This window comes from Alligator mississippiensis, chromosome 1 (assembly GCF_030867095.1).
Source record: "Alligator mississippiensis isolate rAllMis1 chromosome 1, rAllMis1, whole genome shotgun sequence".
Lineage (NCBI taxonomy): Eukaryota > Metazoa > Chordata > Crocodylia > Alligatoridae > Alligator > Alligator mississippiensis.
The window spans coordinates 212,721,934-212,736,409 of record NC_081824.1 but is presented as its reverse complement, the minus strand read 5'-3'; the positions used below and the strand labels follow the sequence as shown (position 1 = coordinate 212,736,409).

Here is a 14,476-nt window from a genome sequence, read left to right as displayed (position 1 = left end):
GTGTCAGGTCAGGCCAAAGTGCAGGGCCAGGGCAGCAGGCCCAATTTAATGCACACAGCACCAGGGCCTTTCCACCATGTGCACAGCTAGGGCCAGGGCAGCAGACCAAATCTGGCACATGCAAGGTGGCAGGTCCAATCCAGTGCACACAGGACCGAGGCCAGGGCCAGGACTGGGGTGGTAGGCTTGATCTGGCATGAGGGGACACCTCGCGCACAGGGCTGGGGTCACGCGCTGGATCACACCCATGTGTCATCCCCAAGCCAGACCTGCCTCACGGATCAATCCCAAGCACTGGATCTGGCCTGTGGACTGACCCCACACTACTCATCTGGCCCGTGGACTGACCCCACACTACTCATCTGGCCCACAGGTCAGGAAGGCTGGGCACCACTTGTCTAATCCTGTTGTGAATCTACTTATACTTTCTGCCTCAGTCACTTTGTATGGCAACCAGTTTCACAAGTTAACTATGCACTGTGCAGAAAAACAGCATCCTTTTGTTTGTTTTAAACCTGCCTCCTGTTAATTTCAGTGGGTGCCTCCTTATTCCTGTATTCTTGGAGATGGTGAATAACTATTTCCTCAATCATATCCCCCCTGCCCCCATCAGATTTCCCCTTCATGAACCAAAGAGTCCTAGCTTTCACAGTTTCTCTCTGCTCCATACCCCTGATCATCTTGATTGCCCTTCTCCAACTTCAATTCCACTGTATTCTTTTAAAATGTAGAAACCTGAATTGCACGCAGTGTTCAGGATGTGGGTCCACCATGGATGTATACTGTTTTCTATTTTGCTTTCAATTCCCTTCCTAATGATGCCCAACATTTTATTGCCTTTTTTGGTTGCTGTTGCACACCAAGATGATGTTTTTAACTATACAAAGACTTCAAATACCTTTCTGGAGTCATAACTGCTAGTTCAAAGCCCAACACTGCATGTTTAGCTGAGATTATTTTTCCCCCATAAGCACTGATGTCACATTTGTCAACACTGATCCCCATGTGCATTACTTCGTACTTGCCTCAATTTATAATCTATTAATTGTTTTTAAAAATATGCTGCAACGGTGAACTCCCTGATTTTAGCGAGTTGGATGACTTTTTAATTATTTACATAAAAGGAGAAGAAAAAATATCAAGATGAGGTCAATACAAGCTTTATGAACATGCAGATGTCACATGATGCATTACAGCCTCTTTAGTCTTTCCAGTGAATTGAAATGGAGCATTTTCATTTCACCAAGTATTCTTAGTTTTATTATGCAGAACAGGTTGAAAGTTTTACCATTTGGACTGGTTCAAAGTTGAGGAAACCAGAAAGTGCATTTTTCTTTTCCAATGTATGGAGAAAAGGTGGGAGGTTATGAGATCTACTCTTTCTAAAATGATGAATTCAGGACCAGATTTTCAGACGTGTTTGAGCAACTAAAGGTTTGGATGAGTGGTTAAAGAACTGTGAGAAACAGTTTAGGCAGTTAACATCCATTGATATCAATTGGTTTTGAAATCAAAGACAGAAAGCCAGCCACCTCACCCAGGGTGGATTAAAAAAAAAAAATAAAAATAAAGCTCTCTCTCTCTCTCTCTATGATTTAAAAATAAAATAAATAAATATGATTTGGGGTTTTTTATTTAAATCAGATTTTTTTTGTTAAGATGCTTTTAAAAAAAAGCCTATATATAGTTTTAATTTATGCTAAAGCTCAAAGACATCATCATAGTATATAATTAGAAATTGTAATCCTTACTCTAGGAGACAATATATTCACATAACCTTTTTAGAGTTTTATAAACAGGTCACAGCAAACCATGGAATGAATTAGGGGCCTAATTTTATGGGGTTCACAGAGGCTCTTCTATAGATTAATAAAGATTAAAGAAAACCACCCTACCCAATGGGACTCCGTGCTCAGTCTAGAAGTTTCCATTAAGCATTTCTGCAATGCCTTGTTTCAGCTCTCAAACTGTGGATCTGTGTCTCCAGAGAGAACATCCTTATAAACAGCAGCATATCAAGAAGAGAGATAACAGACCTGATCAGCCCTCTTGTCCCTCTGCAAATTTGTGTAGTACACAGAGTTAAGCCCTTACCTCTCTAAAAGTGCAGTTTCAAGAAGTTAAATTAATCTATATATCTATCTATAAGGGACTTAGTTCCTCTGTCTGTAATGCTCTTGGGGGGGGGGTGGCTCCTGGGAGGACGTGGCTCCAGCCAGTGCTGCGTCAAGAATGACAGGTGGGGTGTGGCTCCAATGGAGCAAGCCAGGTAGACGTGGTGCGGGGCCAGACACGGAGCCATTTGGGGGGTGGGGGGTGCAGGGCTGAACATGGAGCGGGAAGGAGGAGGGGGGCACGCAGTTGGACGTGGAGCAGCAGCAGCACAGGGAGGTGGGTGGCAGTGGTCACCTCCATGTGCAAACTCCCCCTCCAAACTCAGGAGGCGGGGCTCTATCCCCCCCTGCCCAAATCAATCATTCTTGACAGGCAATTTGCTAGTAGAGGACCAAACAACAAAATGTTTTCTACAAAAAGTGTAATGATTAAATTAAGGCTTCCTGACCAGTGATTTAAATCAAATCCACCCTGACTTAGCCTACTTGGAAAATCTCACTAGGCCCTTAAATACCACTGAAAACCTCGACCAGGATGACCAGAAACAACCCATCAGTTCATTAATAATAATTTTTTTTGCATCAAAACTGATTTGTTTCTCATATATTTTATGCAGCTTTAACTATTTTAAAATTGTACATTTTGTACTCTAATTTCTACCTAAATGCAAATTGGACAAGGTCAAAAGGTATCTGGTAATGAAGGACATACTTTACTCACCATTTTCTAACACAATAAAAACTTCAGGTCTGATTAAATGTATGTTAAGCAATAGAACTGCTAAAATGTGCATAGATAGAATGCATCAGATCTTGGCTAGCATAAAATACCAATTTTAGTATAAAAAGGCTATGCAAATATAAGTGGTTATATCAAAAAGATTATTGGGGGGGGGGTGATCAACAGTTTAAATTAAGATGTCCTACTTGCTGATTTAAAAATCAATCCACCTTCAGAGGCCAAAGAATAAGTTACTTTGCTAGTGTGATGGAATCACTATTAATAAACTAGTTTTCATGTACGTATGATCAAAATAATCTAGAATAAGGTGATTTTTTCCCCACCTCTGAACTGCAATTCAACAGGTTCTAACTGCTAAGGTATTAAGAACAGTATTTTTCTAAAATGTTTCCCCCAACCAGCTACTGATGAAATTATTTCATCAATTCTCCCTTTGCTTAAAACAAATTGCACACCCCACACCCATCGCACCCTGGGACTTTTTTTTTTTTTTTATTTATTTAAATGCTAATTGCTTCTCATGAGGTTTCTATTCAATCATTCTTTTGCACCATCCACCATAATGCATTTTAATGATTCAATCCTTTCACACCATTATACAGAACCTGGAAGCTTGTGGAAGTTTACACGCATCTTTTAAACCCAATTTGCCCAACCTTGCACTCTCTGAAATCAACAGAAAAGCTACTATAACCCAGTGGGTACAGGACTGGGCCCAACATCTCTTTAAAACTTTTCTATGAAAGGGGAACCTTGCATCCATTTAGATGTGTATTCTCCAGAATGGAATTAGTGACTTTTCAGTTTCAAGCTGAAATTAGAAGAGTTCTTCGTATTTTCAAGTACCATTCTTCCTTATTCTTCAAATTACTGCCACTGCTTTTCTTTTAGACAAATAGAAATTGCATTATGAAATCAAGGAGAGGAGCTAGAGATAAAAAAATAATACCTGCATACACAAAGAAATCTGACCCCACTATAACAAGCATATATAAAACTTATAGGCAGATTAAGTAATTACTTTATATTTTTTCTTTCCAATTTTGTATTAAAACCTAAAAAAACCCTGAAGAAAATAGCAAAAAAATACTGAACAACTGCTTACATACAAGACACAATGACCCTAGCTTCTTCATAAATTAGAGGAGCTTTTTCAAAGGATTATCTTCACATAGGCACTAACAGTTGAAGGGTTACTAGAAACACTTCCCAAGTCTGTTTCAATTACTTCTGTGTAATGATTTACTATATCAGACATTCATATAAAACAGCAAGGAAAACATAAAAAGAAAAAAAGAGAAACACATTACTTTCAAGTTTTAGTGGGTTATAAGTTACAATAACCAACCAAAAACATTCCTATAACCACAACACTGATTTCATATTTAAAAAGGTCTACAGATGGGCTTACTCCTCACATTTGTTTACCCATTTTACAATGAAAATAAATGAAAATTGTTTAATCATCTGTGTAAGGGTAGGGTGTTTTAAGAATAAAAAAGGAAAACAAGACCCATTCTGGCCATCTCAACCCTCAGGATTTTTAATATCATACCGTTCTCAGCAGATTTGACAGTACATTTCATGTTCCTCAAGTTATGCAAAGAAACACCAACTGTTGACCTCAAATATTTGGGCTGAGGGGGATAAAGGAATAGTAAACTATCAAAAGCTTAACATAACACTAGATAGAATTTAAATCAGTAAAATGAAGTTATGGATCAAGCTCATTTCATCCCTATATTTCTGTTCCTTTTTGCTTGTTTAATCACTTCCCATTAAAATTTTAATGGAGGCACTGTTTGGAATATGGTGTTATGCTCTATTTCAGTTTCGTAAAAGCAAATGGTTTCCCAAAATGCTTTTTACAACTACTAACAACGTGACAATTTAAAAATCACATCTTGAAGAAAATAAAGGATTTCAATTTTTAAGAAAAAAAGGCTGGCAAGAAGAGTCTGAAATGAAATATAGATTGAAAAAAAAGGGTGTTAGAGTCCACAGCTATCTAGCCAAGTATCTTTGTGGCTAGAGTGCTCTCCTGTAGTTTAAGTCTAGGCTGGCATGAATACAGAAATGTCAGCCAAGTCCACATAATAAACACTACACTACAGTCTCTACTCAAAAGAGACAGAAGACTTCTATAACACTCAGAACATTGGCCTTGCAAGCCTTAACATCTTGCAGCTCTCAATCTCCACCAGTGGGAGCAGAAGTACAGATTGTTTTGAGACTCAAAGGTAAAAAAAACCCCCAGATACTGTTCAGCTCAGAGGTAGCCAGGCTTGGTGTTAAAGATACTGTCAGATGGTCTGAAATAGTTTTATAACCAGCAGGGTTGCACTAGCAGGTAATAAAATACATGATTTTAAGCAAAATGCCAGTGCCTAGCAACCCACAGAGAGAAGGATCCTCAGAAGGATCCACTGCAATTTCTAATGCTCAGTGGACTTACTCATGCAGCAAGCTAAACATGGGCAGCATACATACATTCTCCCAGTTCATCCTATCCATACTCCAACTCCTAAACTTTAACCTAAGAGTCACTGCTCATCTTCATGCTCCTGTAATAAATGCTACCAACACCAATCATCAGGTAAGCAAAAGAACGTTACATCTGCTATTATTCAAGGGTGTCTAAACCATCCTATACAAGTGTCCATTTTGCTTATTCAAAACAAAACTGCACAACAACCACCCTCTCCGCCAACTACCAAGCACAGAGCCTGAAAGCATCAGAAACACCCTAGCATGCCATAGGCAAAGCAGGAAGACAAGGGCACTGAAAATCCTTTTGCTGCTGCCAGTCCTTTCAGCATCAAAAGGAATGTCATCTACTGGAAAAGGCACTAAACTAGGTATCAGAGACCTTGGATCTATTCCTATCTATACCACTCATCTGTTATACAACGTCCAACAAATCACCTATCCCCACCTTACTGTACATGTCTCTGGAACACACATATTTTCAGTAAATTGCTGAGAGTTCCATTCAAAGTTTCATTACTAAAATGTATGCTCCATTGTATAACCCACTCATCTCTGCAATTAAACTTAAATAGGAAAACCATACAGAGAGAGATTATGTAGACATCTAAAAAAAGGGAGAAAAGCCCCCTTCACAAAATTAAGACTTGCCTACACAGAAACAGCCTCCTAGCAGTAGTTTCAGGCATCCTCATTGGTAAGTATAATGTTAAAAGATGAATTCTTCCCTGGTGTAACTCATAAATTATTGCCATTAAAAGGAACACTAATGATTTTAAACAGTCAAACTCTACCAGCAGTTACTGGTGGAAAAATCATCTCTTGATCAACTGAGATGGAAAAGAGTAGCAGTCATTTCTCTTTTTGACCTGGTGCATTTGATAGTACTTTGGGCCTGATCCAATCCTTCCCCTGATTTCAACAGGGTTGGGATCAGGTCTCTCGGGTAATCAGTTGCATTGTTCCTCCCTCTATACCTAGCCAGCTTTCTGCTCCATTGTATGCATCTGTCACTCAAGGGGCTGGGGGAGTGGGGGAGGGTAAGGAAAACAAACTTCTCAGTAAAGTGGAAAATCGAACTGTATAAAAAGCACCAAATCTGCAGGGAGCGACAAAAGGAAGATGGGCTTACAGCTACCTGGGGGGTTTGGGGTTTTTTTTGTTTCTTTTCCTCTAGAAGGGGAAGGGAGAAGGGCCAGGATGAATAGGGAAGTTTTCTTCAGGGGACTTAAAATCATAGAAAAGGGGGGGGGGGGCCGCAGGGGAAGGAAAAGGGGGTCATCTAGTCTAAGCCAACTCAGGAGGGCAACTAGTCCAGCCCTGCTGCCATCCCCGTCTAAACCGTCCTCGCCAACTGGCTTTTCCACCATCCTTTTCACTGACTGTCTCTCTCGCGCGGCTCCCGGCCTCCTGGTTCTTTCCTGGTCCCTCCAGGAAGAGCACAGACCAAGCGCTTCCTCAATCCGACGAAGGGTGTTTGTGCCCGAAAGCTTGCAACAGAATTGTCCAACTATGTTAGATGGTCTCATAAAAGAGATCGGACCGACCCGTGTCTGCCCGCACCACCCTGACACACTCCCCCCTCTACCCGCTGTCGGTGCGGGGCCCTCCCCAGAGCCGCGGGCGAGGCAGGGAAGCGGCGGCGGGGGCCCCAGAGCTGCTTAGGGGACGCGCTCCCCGCAACGGCGCGTAACGTGGGCCGGGCCGCGCCGGCGGGACCTAGCAGCCCCGCACCCGCGCCCCGCCCGGCGCCATAGCGGCAGCCGCCCCCGGAAACGTGTTGCAACCGGCGGCGCGGCGCCGCGAGCAGAAGCGACCAGACATGAAATAAACTGCGACAGACGCGCGATCCGACGCCGTGAGCCCCCCCGGGGCGACTCACCTTGCCGGGCAGGGGCTGGTGCCGGCCGCAGGTCGCTCCCGACGCCCTTCCCGCATCCACCATCGCTTTTCAGCAGGGCCGCGGCCGCCCGCGGGGCTCCATGCGCGCCCCTCACCTGGCCCCGCACCCGCCGCGCCGGCCGTTGGGCGCCGCTCGCCTCGCGCCGGGGGGGGCTGTCACGCGCTCCCCCGCCGCCGCCGCCTGTGCCGGCCGGCCGGGCTGGGCTGGGCGCGGCGCCTCCGCCCCGCACAGGGCGGCCGCCGCCTGGCTCCCGCTCTCGCTCACACGCACAGCGCCCCGAGCTCAGCCCCTCGGCGGCGGAACCGGCCGGCTGCGCGGGTGGGGAGAGCACCGCCACATGCCTGGCTCTGGCCCTGGCCCCTCAGGCGGGCGGGGCGGGGTAGGGTCACACTTGTTGCCCTCGCGACCCCCCGCCCGCGCTCTTTGAGCAAGCGCTGGGCTGCAGGCGGGTTGGAGAGAGCAGGTCGCGGAAACTGCCGTTCCGGGACCCCGCCCCCCGGCCTGGTCCCCAGCCAATCAGGAGAGAGGGGCGTGGCCAGGGGGGGCGCCCAGCTGTGGTGCCTGAGGCTGCCCGAGGTAGCGGGCGCTGATCGTGCTCCCGTGGGCATTATTGCGGCGTGGGTGAGGGGGCCGCGGCTCGTCCTGGCGCAGGGCGGCTTCCCACAGGGTACCAGCCTGCCCCGCGCCGTCCCCCTGAGATTTTTTGGCACATCTTTTTTTTTGATTTGCCTCTTTAATACATTGGATCAGAAATTATCTCAGCTCTGGTCATATGTTCCTGACAGGGGGCGGCAGTACAGGGGGCTTCGTGTTCAGCCTCTTACAGCTGAGAAAAAATGCTGGGGATTTGGTATACAACCGGCACGTCTGCAAGTGGCTTGGCAGGACAGCATATGCCCTCATGCCACAGCCCCATGGCCTCGCACCCAGTCTTGTTTGCCTGAGCAAGGTGCCAGCCACAGATCTCCGCTTACCACGTTTTGGAAGCAGCCAAGCATGACTCTCGTGGCTGCAGATGTGACCTGAGTGCACCCTCAGGAAGGTGCATTTGAATAACCCCAGTGTTTATTCATGACAAATACTCTTGGGAGCTTTAGGGGACGGAGGAACTGTATTGGTGCCAGCACTAGGCGTTGGCAGTACTGAGGGCATGCCCAGCACCAGCATAGGCAGTACACTCCCAAGGGCATACCCAGCACCCTTACCTCCCTGACACTGTCACATCATGACAGCATCCCCTTGCAAACAGATCTGCCTCCTCGGTGGTACGTCAGAAGAGTATGTCCTAGGGCAGAGCACAGATTCTCCTGCTTCACCCTCGAATCCCTGCCACCATGTCGCAGCATGAAAGTCACCCCTAGGAGCTTGCCCAGAAGACAGAAACTTATGACATTTGAGCGGCTTAATCTTAGCAGGTGGGAAAAGAGGTTAGCAGAATGCACTACCAGGGAGAAGGGGAAGAGGAAGACCAAAGATGAGATGGAGAAAGATAGTGGAAAGGGAAGGAATTGTAAGGAAAAGATACTATGATTGAAGCTGGTGGAGAGCTATGATCTGCAACAGCAACCTTGTTTAGACAGGACAAGTGAGGGAAGAAGAAGAAACTTAGCTTGTGCTTAGTTTCAGAGGCTGGTAACTTAGTTGGATTTTCATAGGGATTGGAAGACAGTATGTCCCTGGCAAAGAGCTCTCCCCTCTCCCCCCACAAATTCAAGGTCTTGCCCTGGTGCATGGGATAGACAAAGATCCTTAAAGAAAACATCACCCATATTCTTCTGCATTGCATTATTGGGTATTTTTTGCTAGTTCCATTCTCAGAAACAGCTGAGGCATTTAACCCGAGATAAAAATAAATAAATAAATAACTGAGGTAAACATTTGGCATACAAACAGTTGCAGGCCACCTTAATAATAACTTGTGCTTTTAGACTTGCATATAAATAATAGACACATATAAATAGCTTTTCATTTATGTAGTCAGGATGAAATGTTATGCTACTGAAAGTTTTTCAATATTTTGTAGTAGGGTTGGAGTGTTGTAGCTGTGATAGACTGAGAAATGGCTGAGAGGTAAGGATGTTTTGTGATGTTTTTGTTTCACTAACTATGGTTGGAAGAGCTGTTGGACAAACTTTTGGATATCAAGTGCCATTCCTCAGGTCCAAAAACCTTGCCCAATAGCTTGTTCAAAAGCTCTCTCAACTCAACACACTTGGTCCAATAAAAAGACATTTCAAAAGTGACTTGCATCTTCCAATATTTTGTCATCTGTATGGACCATTCCTCAAAAATAAATATAAGAATTGTAATTAGCTCCATTTAATGCAAATTAGGTACCATAGTCAGGCTCCCTGTATTGACTGTGCACCACTGAACTCATTTTGTCATTGACTTAAATGGGATTGGGAGCATGGCTGCCCTAAGATGTCACCTTGTCATTCTAAACTGGGCACCCCTAAATGGGACAGCAATTGAGAATCCTAGATTTTGGAGATATGTGTCAAAAGCCAGTGGAAATTCTATGTGATACACAGGGCTGGACAGAGGCATGGGCGAACTGGGTGGCCGCCTGGGACCCAGACAGAAAGGGGGCCCAAAAATGAAACAAAATGCAACAAAAAAATCATTATCTCTGGTAAAGGGGAGCCTAATAGTAAAAGTTCGCCCAGAGCTGCCAGGAGTGTAGGTATGTCCCAGATGATACACTAGTGTGTTGTAGGAGAGAGAAGGTTTTTTGCAGGATATCTTTAGTATACTGTAATTTTTTTCTTGCTTTCTGTGAAGATGAGGCTTCAAGTGCTGACCAAATGGTTGTATTAAAAGAGAGAGAGATAAATCTTTCAGACAAGGAATGGTGACTTTACTAAAGTCCAAAAAAACATCTGCCAGTAGCGAAGGCTGCTGCTAGCTCAGTGGTTCCACCATATAGTCTGATGTCACTGCACCTCAGTTTCACTAACATGGCAAGGACAAATGCAGCATGTAAAGTGAGCTCTTACTTTTTTTCAGGAAGTATTTTGGTGATTCTCAATCAGAGTGCCATGGCACTCTGGCATGTGATGAGAGATTTTTAAAGGTGCTGTAGGATGTGTACAACGTTAGCACTGTTAGGTGTGCAAACGCCTACATATGATTCACAAGAGAAACCCAGAGATTTCACATAGGAATGAATTATGTAAAAAATTGCATCTTGATCTGTTGTGGTCTTTCTAAATACTTTGCAATAGACAAATCACTCTTATTTTTTTCATTATGACGAAACGATTGAAAGGTAAGAGGTAGCATTTTCCAAGGGGTACCTTCACTCTAATAAGGGGTGCTTTAGACTAAAAAGGTTGGGAACCACTCCCCTATTTGTTTACACAGAAAGGGAATGGGAACAGAGTGGGGTTTTTTGTTTGTTTGCCTGTTGAAGTCAGCACTCCTCATCCAAACTTATGCAAAAGCCCTCAGAGTTTTACCAAAGCCATTACCACAGTCACCTGGCACAGTCATTTTTAGAATGCACTCAGTTGCCAAGAACTGTACTCGCTCCAGTGATCAACAAAAATAGCGACCATACACCTATATACCTCCATTGTGTGGCATTCTAGATTAACAGGGGATCCTTAAATCGAGATGCTAAGACTCAACTAGTGTAAACATGACTGATTAGGTACACACTGCATGAATATCCACCGAGCCATTACAACTCCTCTAATTCTATTCTAATGGGTATTGGGCATCAGTGTAAAACTTGCAATGGATTTTTAGGAGTTAATGTCTTTGATTGCTTCAAAATCCTGGTCAGGAAAACAGAAAAAAAAGGTCCCCAGGGTATCACACAGTGCTGATTTACAGAAACATATATATGATTTTCAGGCACAGTTTTCCCAATTTGTTCTTTTTCCGGGATTAACAATAGTACCAAATGGGTGCAGAAAGGTTAGGCTCAGCGGCTATGTACCTCTGGCCAAGTGAGTGTTTTTAGGGAGGAAGTTTGAGACTGTGTTGAAGTCAAGCATGAGGTTGTTCTGGTCTGCAGATTTCACTTTATAGTTTTTAGTTTAAGATAAAAACAAAATTGGAAAGGAAAGCCAAAAAAACCTTAAACTGTTTTCACATAACACTGGTCTCTTCTTGATGACAAGATCGCTCCAGATATTAGTTTGAGTAGTTTAACTACATGTATCTTGGGAGGAAGGAGTTGCTGTGCTCTTCAGTATCCACGACCTGTAGTCCTTCACTTTCTTCCTCAGTTTCGTACAACCTAGACACATGACTAGAGTTCCTGAACAAAGTCTGGGGTTGGGCTTAGTAAACACATCATAAACACATCCTCTCTCAACAGGAAACTCCTGTACCAGCACCCCTTCTCCTCAGGCTTGATTATAAGAAAACATCTAAGACCTAATTATAAGTCATCTGTAACTATGACCTATGACATTTCTTAAGCCTCCCAGCACTCTCACTACGGCCACAAAACCTTCATCTGATGAAGTAAGTTTCAGCCCAGGAAAGCTTGTGCTGTACGTATCTTTGGTTAGTTTCTAAGGGCACATCCCCATGAATGGAATGTGCATTTCCCTTGGAACAAATAGCAGCGGCACATATTTGTGCCACTGCTACTTGTCTCCAGGCACTCCTCTGCACATGCATTCTGGCATGTGGCAAATTGCCCCGGGGTGGGGTAGGGGAGGCTGATCCCAGCACTTGCTGGCCCCGGCAGTCTTACCTGGGGTCCTGGGGGCCTCCCAGGGCTGCAGCAGCAGGGATCCGGGTGTACAGAGCCTGGCCAGCAGTCAGAGCATAGCTCTGGCCAGCCAGCCTCTGGTTTCCAGTGGCACACCTTGCAGCCACATTGCCATGCCACTTTTTTCCATGTTGTTCTTTTTAGGTACTAGGATTCTCCGGTATCTAATTTTGCTGCCATGCTGCAAATATGCAGCACAGCAAATGGATGCCCATGCATCACATGCATTTTGCAGTGTTTTCCCATTCATGTAGATACAGCCTAAGGTGCAAATCTACACTACCTTCTACCCTTGACTTCAGACTAGTAACATGGTTAACTATGTCTTTTGCTCAGGGAACCTTTTCCCACATGACTTTATGTAGAATAGCATTTAAGGTATGCTTTTAGCCCATTAGCTAAAAAATGAGCTAATAAATTTTAAATAACTAACAAAGATCACAGTATCTTTCCCACATGCTTAACACAAGAGCAGCTGAGTGTATTAGACCCTGTAGAGCCCTCTGGTACTGCAGCTAGACAAACCATAGTTTAGGTAGCTACATTGCTCTACAATGCAGGCCTGTTTTATGTGCCAAGCAACTAATCGATCAACCTCCAGACAAACAGGAAGGACTTCCCTTTTACTGTGTCCTCCTGTCTCAGCAGGTCTTGTAGCCTACAGTCCTACAATGTGAGAAGAAACACAAGGTAGGTAGGAGCTGGACCTGAATTTTACCTAAAGGCTCAGGCATGCTAGGACACTCTATATGGAGTACAGTAATTGATTAACACCTGCCACCAAAAAACAGTGACAAGCCTTTCTTGTGATCAGTTTTGCCATACACAAACTAAATAAGTCAGGAAGGCTGGTAAAGAAATACATTTTTGTATGCACCTCTCTCAGAAGGTATTGAGATATCACAATAATGGGCAACCTAACTAGTCTGCCAGCTCTCACAGCTTTATCTTGCTAAAAACTTAGGGTAACTATGTTTTACATAAAAGGTCCAGCTCCTTGGAGACAAGTGATTACATGAGAACCTCAGCTTTTTAAAAAACACAGCTTTCTAGCCTTCAGTGGCTATAGAGAACTACCTGAAAAATGTAACAAGTGTACCCTGAAGGCTCAAAGAAACAGATGACAAATAAGCACATATATATTTTTAAATTTCACAGTTTTGTATGCCAGTACAACACACCACTAAACATAACTGACTTCTTTTTAATACCCAGAGCCTACCCTGGGCTTGGCAAACCCTGTGCAAAGTAAGGTATGACAAACCCTATCTAATCAGAATCCAGCAACCGTCCTCCACAGGAAAGGGGTAGTCTAGTTATGGGTGCACTGTGACATTTCTGTAATAACACAGCCCTGCAAAACATATTGTTATGCTGGTTTGTATTAGCAGACAGGAGTCAAAGAGTTTTCACCTCTCAGATCTCTAGAGTCTATGTGTTCTCATGGGTGGAATATGCTCAGTCTGTTAAAGAGACAACAAAATGCGGATTGCTACTACTGTCTATGGCATGACTCATTTTCTCTGAAACCAAGGGACAATATTGTAATATTTTTATTGAATTAGTCAACTATCACCTTCAATCACTAGCATAATGCAAACAGCATATTCAGTTTATATTTCTGGAAAAAACAGGAAAGCTATAATGTAGCCGAGTTCTCACAGTATCAATATCGCATCATTTAATGTCATAATTTCTCCCTGTTAGAGCATTTCTCCCATATGTCAGTGCTGATGGTACAGTGAAAGATGTGATTTTTTAAAGGTCAAGATAGGTGGGGCCTGAGAATAGCAATTATTATTAGAAATGTGGCTTCACTGTATTAGCTTTTGCTGCCTCTTATTGCAAATGGACAGTCTGCTGACCAGTATTCCTATGCTCTAATGATCATAAGGGCTTCTGATCCATATATTTCTGATTTAAATAGAATTTGAATCACCTTTGTTACATGACCCTGTGTGTCTATCTCAAGATTTTGAAAAACTTTCATCACTGGAGTATCAGTGTGATTCCCCACTGAAATTACATCTCAATCCCTCTTTCAGAATCTTGTGAAGAGTTTTTATGCCACTTTCCTCACTGTGGCACCTGAACATCTAACAACTATGGGTCTAGGTTGTGACATCTTGCCCCTACTAAGAGCTGTGGCTATGTGGAACTAGCCCACCTAAGGGGAAACATCAGGAGAAAGTCTGCTGCTGCAAGAATACTTCCCTAAGTTTCCTGGTTGACCTGAAGAGACAGCAGTTCCCAGCAGAAACTATGCCTCTGCTGCAGCTTCTGTGCTTATGTAGGCATACAAAGCTGGCTGGTTTGAGTACTGCCAGCTGTGTAGCCACATCATGACTGAACTCAATGCTGGCTGCAAAACCTGCCTGAGAAGCTGGGTTAAATACTTAACCACTTAGCCCACGATGAGCTGTGTCTTGCCACAACTATGGTACAAGCAGTACCAGGGCCAGCTAGTTTAAAGCTGGCTCAGGTACATCTCCACAAAC

At 43.9% G+C, this 14,476-nt stretch overlaps 1 protein-coding gene across 1 annotated transcript in view; it reads right to left on the bottom strand.

The window, feature by feature from the left end:
• Nucleotides 1–7,700, bottom strand: part of B3GNT2 (UDP-GlcNAc:betaGal beta-1,3-N-acetylglucosaminyltransferase 2) — a 28,644-nt gene extending 20,944 nt beyond the window's left edge. Inside the window, exon 1 of the mRNA XM_006260270.4 lies at nucleotides 7,226–7,700. The gene's annotated coding sequence lies outside the window, so the exon portion shown is untranslated. The remainder of the gene's footprint in view (nucleotides 1–7,225) is intronic.
• Nucleotides 7,701–14,476: the final 6,776 nt, after the last annotated feature.